General features: G+C 42.3%; 11 non-coding genes across 11 annotated transcripts; 5 read left to right on the top strand and 6 right to left on the bottom strand.

The window, feature by feature from the left end:
• Positions 1-316: 316 nt before the first annotated feature.
• Positions 317-403, bottom strand: trnay-gua. Its single transcript is given in 2 exon segments — positions 317-352; positions 367-403. It is a non-coding gene; the product is annotated as a tRNA-Tyr (tRNA).
• Positions 404-743: 340 nt separating this feature from the next.
• On the top strand, positions 744-816 carry trnam-cau. The gene has a single exon. It is a non-coding gene; the product is annotated as a tRNA-Met (tRNA).
• Positions 817-1,001: 185 nt separating this feature from the next.
• trnay-gua lies at positions 1,002-1,088 on the bottom strand. Its single transcript is given in 2 exon segments — positions 1,002-1,037; positions 1,052-1,088. It is a non-coding gene; the product is annotated as a tRNA-Tyr (tRNA).
• A 340-nt stretch (positions 1,089-1,428) lies between these two features.
• On the top strand, positions 1,429-1,501 carry trnam-cau. The gene has a single exon. It is a non-coding gene; the product is annotated as a tRNA-Met (tRNA).
• A 185-nt stretch (positions 1,502-1,686) lies between these two features.
• Positions 1,687-1,773, bottom strand: trnay-gua. The gene is given in 2 exon segments: positions 1,687-1,722; positions 1,737-1,773. It is a non-coding gene; the product is annotated as a tRNA-Tyr (tRNA).
• A 340-nt stretch (positions 1,774-2,113) lies between these two features.
• trnam-cau lies at positions 2,114-2,186 on the top strand. The gene has a single exon. It is a non-coding gene; the product is annotated as a tRNA-Met (tRNA).
• A 185-nt stretch (positions 2,187-2,371) lies between these two features.
• trnay-gua lies at positions 2,372-2,458 on the bottom strand. The gene is given in 2 exon segments: positions 2,372-2,407; positions 2,422-2,458. It is a non-coding gene; the product is annotated as a tRNA-Tyr (tRNA).
• Positions 2,459-2,798: 340 nt separating this feature from the next.
• Positions 2,799-2,871, top strand: trnam-cau. The gene has a single exon. It is a non-coding gene; the product is annotated as a tRNA-Met (tRNA).
• A 185-nt stretch (positions 2,872-3,056) lies between these two features.
• Positions 3,057-3,143, bottom strand: trnay-gua. The gene is given in 2 exon segments: positions 3,057-3,092; positions 3,107-3,143. It is a non-coding gene; the product is annotated as a tRNA-Tyr (tRNA).
• A 340-nt stretch (positions 3,144-3,483) lies between these two features.
• On the top strand, positions 3,484-3,556 carry trnam-cau. The gene has a single exon. It is a non-coding gene; the product is annotated as a tRNA-Met (tRNA).
• A 185-nt stretch (positions 3,557-3,741) lies between these two features.
• Positions 3,742-3,828, bottom strand: trnay-gua. Its single transcript is given in 2 exon segments — positions 3,742-3,777; positions 3,792-3,828. It is a non-coding gene; the product is annotated as a tRNA-Tyr (tRNA).
• Positions 3,829-6,184: the final 2,356 nt, after the last annotated feature.

The raw sequence follows: 6,184 nt of genomic DNA, 5'->3' as shown, positions 1-6,184 counted from the left end.
ATTCACAAATTAACCAATTAGAAGTTTTACAGTTCAAAAAGCAAGTAAATAACAATGTGATCTAAAAATTTGTGGTCATTTTACTTTGAAGCAGTGAATAATTTACTGATCTCAAACAACAAACAATAAATCTTTTCCGTCATTCAATGGAGCCAAGGGGTGAGCATGTATTGCATGATGTGCATTCTGCTGATCTATCAAAGGCAAGTTGGAAGCGTAAACAGCTGTTGAAGACAAATCTTAGCTATTCCATGGGTTTAATCTGATGCTGGACTGGTGAATGAGTTGCATGTAATTTAAAAAGAAGCTTTGTTTTTCCTTCGAGCCGGATTTGAACCAGCGACCTAAGGATGACTTCGTAGGCCTCTACAGTCCTCCGCTCTACCAACTGAGCTATCGAAGGGGAGCTTGGTTGTCAGTTTTTGCATGAATCCGAGTCCCCGTCCTATAGGAGGTCTTGGTTCTCGAAAGGTGGATTATGGCGCTTTTGAAAAAGGAGTTTTCTGCCAAAACAAATCTTTCCCGATAGCTTGTGAGCAAAGCCTCGGATTGGAAGTGTTTTATTGTTTTGGCAGAAACTTCAGGGAGGTTGAGGACACATGGAGTAAGATGCGTTGGGGAGTTATTTATTGCACGAGAATAATTTGCTGATCTGCACGCATTCATCAAAGCATCTTTGACTATGGACTTTTGTTAGTGTTTTGCCACACGTTGAACACTCTCCAAACAGCGCTGGTTTTCTAGCCTTCTTAGCGCAGTAGGCAGCGCGTCAGTCTCATAATCTGAAGGTCCTGAGTTCGATCCTCAGAGAGGGCAGCTTTTTGTCATTCAATGGAGCCAAGGGGTGAGCATGTATTGCATGATGTGCATTCTGCTGATCTATCAAAGGCAAGTTGGAAGCGTAAACAGCTGTTGAAGACAAATCTTAGCTATTCCATGGGTTTAATCTGATGCTGGACTGGTGAATGAGTTGCATGTAATTTAAAAAGAAGCTTTGTTTTTCCTTCGAGCCGGATTTGAACCAGCGACCTAAGGATGACTTCGTAGGCCTCTACAGTCCTCCGCTCTACCAACTGAGCTATCGAAGGGTAGCTTGGTTGTCAGTTTTTGCATGAATCCGAGTCCCCGTCCTATAGGAGGTCTTGGTTCTCGAAAGGTGGATTATGGCGCTTTTGAAAAAGGAGTTTTCTGCCAAAACAAATCTTTCCCGATAGCTTGTGAGCAAAGCCTCGGATTGGAAGTGTTTTATTGTTTTGGCAGAAACTTCAGGGAGGTTGAGGACACATGGAGTAAGATGCGTTGGGGAGTTATTTATTGCACGAGAATAATTTGCTGATCTGCACGCATTCATCAAAGCATGTTTGACTATGGGCTTTTGTTAGTGTTTTGCCACGCGTTGAACACTCTCCAAACAGCGCTGGTTTTCTAGCCTTCTTAGCGCAGTAGGCAGCGCGTCAGTCTCATAATCTGAAGGTCCTGAGTTCGATCCTCAGAGAGGGCAGCTTTTTGTCATTCAATGGAGCCAAGGGGTGAGCATGTATTGCATGATGTGCATTCTGCTGACCTATCAAAGGCAAGTTGGAAGCGTAAACAGCTGTTGAAGACAAATCTTAGCTATTCCATGGGTTTAATCTGATGCTGGACTGGTGAATGAGTTGCATGTAATTTAAAAAGAAGCTTTGTTTTTCCTTCGAGCCGGATTTGAACCAGCGACCTAAGGATGACTTCGTAGGCCTCTACAGTCCTCCGCTCTACCAACTGAGCTATCGAAGGGGAGCTTGGTTATTAGCTTTTGCATGAATCCGAGTTCCCGTCCTATAGGAGGTCTTGGTTCTCGAAAGGTGGATTATGGCGCTTTTGAAAAAGGAGTTTTCTGCCAGAACAAATCTTTCCCGATAGCTTGTAAGCAAAGCCTCGGATTGGAAGTGTTTTATTGTTTTGGCAGAAACTTCAGGGAGGTTGAGGACACATGGAGTAAGATGCGTTGGGGAGTTATTTATTGCACGAGAATAATTTGCTGATCTGCACGCATTCATCAAAGCATGTTTGACTGTGGGCTTTTGTTAGTGTTTTGCCACGCGTTGAACACTCTCCAAACAGCGCTGGTTTTCTAGCCTTCTTAGCGCAGTAGGCAGCGCGTCAGTCTCATAATCTGAAGGTCCTGAGTTCGATCCTCAGAGAGGGCAGCTTTTTGTCATTCAATGGAGCCAAGGGGTGAGCATGTATTGCATGATGTGCATTCTGCTGACCTATCAAAGGCAAGTTGGAAGCGTAAACAGCTGTTGAAGACAAATCTTAGCTATTCCATGGGTTTAATCTGATGCTGGACTGGTGAATGAGTTGCATGTAATTTAAAAAGAAGCTTTGTTTTTCCTTCGAGCCGGATTTGAACCAGCGACCTAAGGATGACTTCGTAGGCATCTACAGTCCTCCGCTCTACCAACTGAGCTATCGAAGGGTAGCATGGTTGTCAGTTTTTGCATGAATCCGAGTCCCCGTCCTATAGGAGGTCTTGGTTCTCGAAAGGTGGATTATGGCGCTTTTGAAAAAGGAGTTTTCTGCCAAAACAAATCTTTCCCGATAGCTTGTGAGCAAAGCCTGGAATTGGAGGTGTTTTATTGTTTTGGCAGAAACTTCAGGGAGGTTGAGGACACATGGAGAAAGATGCATTGGGGAGTTATTTATTGCACGAGAATAATTTGCTGATCTGCACGCATTCATCAAAGCATGTTTGACTATGGGCTTTTGTTAGTGTTTTGCCACGCGTTGAACACTCTCCAAACAGCGCTGGTTTTCTAGCCTTCTTAGCGCAGTAGGCAGCGCGTCAGTCTCATAATCTGAAGGTCCTGAGTTCGATCCTCAGAGAGGGCAGCTTTTTGTCATTCAATGGAGCCAAGGGGTGAGCATGTATTGCATGATGTGCATTCTGCTGACCTATCAAAGGCAAGTTGGAAGCGTAAACAGCTGTTGAAGACAAATCTTAGCTATTCCATGGGTTTAATCTGATGCTGGACTGGTGAATGAGTTGCATGTAATTTAAAAAGAAGCTTTGTTTTTCCTTCGAGCCGGATTTGAACCAGCGACCTAAGGATGACTTCGTAGGCCTCTACAGTCCTCCGCTCTACCAACTGAGCTATCGAAGGGGAGCTTGGTTATTAGCTTTTGCATGAATCCGAGTTCCCGTCCTATAGGAGGTCTTGGTTCTCGAAAGGTGGATTATGGCGCTTTTGAAAAAGGAGTTTTCTGCCAGAACAAATCTTTCCCGATAGCTTGTAAGCAAAGCCTCGGATTGGAAGTGTTTTATTGTTTTGGCAGAAACTTCAGGGAGGTTGAGGACACATGGAGTAAGATGCGTTGGGGAGTTATTTATTGCACGAGAATAATTTGCTGATCTGCACACATTCATCAAAGCATGTTTGACTATCGGCTTTTGTTAGTGTTTTGCCACGCGTTGAACACTCTCCAAACAGCGCTGGTTTTCTAGCCTTCTTAGCGCAGTAGGCAGCGCGTCAGTCTCATAATCTGAAGGTCCTGAATTCGATCCTCATAGAGGGCAGCTTTTTGTCATTCAATGGAGCCAAGGGGTGAGCATGTAATGCATGATGTGCATTCTGCTGATCTATCAAAGGCAAGTTGGAAGCGTAAACAGCCGTTGAAGACAAATCTTAGCTATTCCATGGGTTTAATCTGATGCTGGACTGGTGAATGAGTTGCATGTAATTTAAAAAGAAGCTTTGTTTTTCCTTCAAGCCAGATTTGAACCAGCAACCTAAGGATGACTTCATAGGCCTCTACAGTCCTCCGCTCTACCAACTGAGCTATCGAAGGGTAGCTTGGTTACTAGCTTTTGCATGAATCCGAGTCCTCGTCCTATAGGAGGTCTTGGTTCTCGAAAGGTGGATTATGGCGCTTTTGAAAAGGGAGTTTTCTGCCAGAACAAATCTTTCCCGATAGCTTGTGAGCAAAGCCTCGGATTGATCCTCAGAGAGGGCAGCTTTTTGTCATTCAATGGAGCCAAGGGGTGAGCATGTCCCAACTGAGCTATCTAAGGGTCGCGTTCTTTCCATTTTTTTTGCATGAATCCGAGTCCCTGTCCTATAGGAGGACTTGGTTCTCATAAAGTGGATTATCTTGCTTTTGAAAAACGAGTTTTCCGCAACAACAAATCTTTCCTGGTAGTTTGTGAGCAATTTATTGGATTGCAAGTGTTGTTCTTTCTCTAAGAATCTACAATTTGGAGGTTCAGAAGACAGTTTGGATTGAAAAGGTGACTTCCATTTGTGTTCTGGTTTCCTTGACAGGAATGGGAGGTCCATGTTTAATCTCTTTACTTGAGTCTGCCTTGTTTTTCACCAGTGATCCTGAGCCTACCCTGTGCTTTGCGGACATTGGTTTTGAGCAGGCGTAGCACAGAAATGCACGTCTTCATATTTCAAGAAGGTGTTAATCTAATTCTCCGTAGATATTATCAGTATATTCTGGGATGAATTGGCATTGCAAAAGAAAGACATGGGGCATTGGCTAAATGCTATTTTACTTTTTCCACCAAGGTTCCTTGTGTTCTCTTCTGTCCAAGGATGATGCTTTATGTATTACAGTGTGTTTCACTGATTTTACATAATAAGTGTACATTCGAAATACTTGTCTAGTTGTTCTCCAGGTGTTTTCAACATATTTAAAAGCATTTTTGACCATTGTTGTACAGATGGTTTGCAGATGGTCACATTTTGTTGCTTGCCATGGCCAGTGGCATGGCAATCTCAGCAGAAACTGATGAATTGGCTGAGATATTTGATGTTGAGTTTCACTAGTTTTCACTGAAAGCTGGTTCACTTGTGTGACTACACTCGTAGTATAATACGTGTCTGAGTGCAAGATTTTAGAGTGTTGTAGTCATTTTCCTGTTAAGGCTTCATATGCAGCACCTTTTTAATTTCATCAATCTCCAATTCTCCTCAAATGACTGTACACAACAGAAGTTAATTGGACTGTTTTGAAAACCGCTACCCTAGCAAGCAACATGCTCACTCTCTGACAACTGTCCATAGTGGTTTTCAAAGCGCATCCCAGCCATTTAAAGATGGCTAGCTGACAACTCGAGTCCCTTTTGTTAGTGCATTAAGTGTGTTTAGAGAGGGCTAGACTGTAGAAGTAGCTCATCTGTCATACAAATAAACTGCAATGCTACAATTTCATGCTTGCATTGGGCTATACTACACTCTCTGTTTAATAGGTTTCTCAACAAAACAGTTTGAGTATTACAGTACAATATCATGATACAGCCAGCATTAAATGTTAAGACATTATAAAGGACCATGAAATTGTGAACATTTTCAAACTATTACACCCAGTAAATAAAGCATTGCCTTTCTTTTGTCAAAAAAGAATTCCATTCTATTAAATATAAAATATAAAATATAAAATTATTCCATTCTAACCACTACATGCTCTCTCTCTCTCTTTCTCTTTCTCTCTCTCTGTGGTCCCCACTCACAACCTGCCTGAGGCCAATATTTCGATCCCCTGTCCACCTCAGTGTGGAATGCTACTATTCTGATAAACTGCTGAAATGAACTGATGCCCTATATGTTTTGCCAATGTTATCTTTTCTATTATCTTCAAGGAGTCTCTCGACCTCCTTTTCCTGGGGTCAGAGAATAATTTTAAATCAGTAGTTTATCAATCAAGATTGTCACAATGCACTGTAAGAATTAAAAATTAATAGATTGGTTAATTGAATGTTAACAGAGAAATAATCTCAAAAATACATCATTTCAATGCAATAGTCTAGAGGCAGTGTGGTGGACAGGGGTGACACAGTAGGCATCTTAGACAGGAGATGAGCGGGGCTCTTCTTGCCAACAATAGTCAGAGCAGGGATGTTATGCGTTTTAAAGTGCAGCAGTGCTCAGGACATCTTGTCTGCTGAGGCAGATCAATTTTAGTCAGCAGGGGGGTGATGCTGCAGAAGCACTTGTTGCTCAGATGATATGGAGACAGACATGAAGAGAGAGAGGGGAGACATATATGTTGCTTCCATCTATACAAAATAGAGGTAATTGTGCAGTGTTCAATACAGCTCACAAATTTCATTTCTTTTATCTACAAGCACTCTGTTCATATATTCATGTTAACCTCCTGTTTAACACATTTAAAGTGACATTTACACAGACCTCACGTTCAC

The sequence above is a fragment of the Megalops cyprinoides genome, chromosome 5 (assembly GCF_013368585.1).
Source record: "Megalops cyprinoides isolate fMegCyp1 chromosome 5, fMegCyp1.pri, whole genome shotgun sequence".
In the NCBI taxonomy this organism is placed as follows: domain Eukaryota; kingdom Metazoa; phylum Chordata; class Actinopteri; order Elopiformes; family Megalopidae; genus Megalops; species Megalops cyprinoides.
The sequence above is the reverse complement of the archived record's forward strand: the minus strand, read 5'-3'. Positions and strand labels throughout refer to the sequence as shown.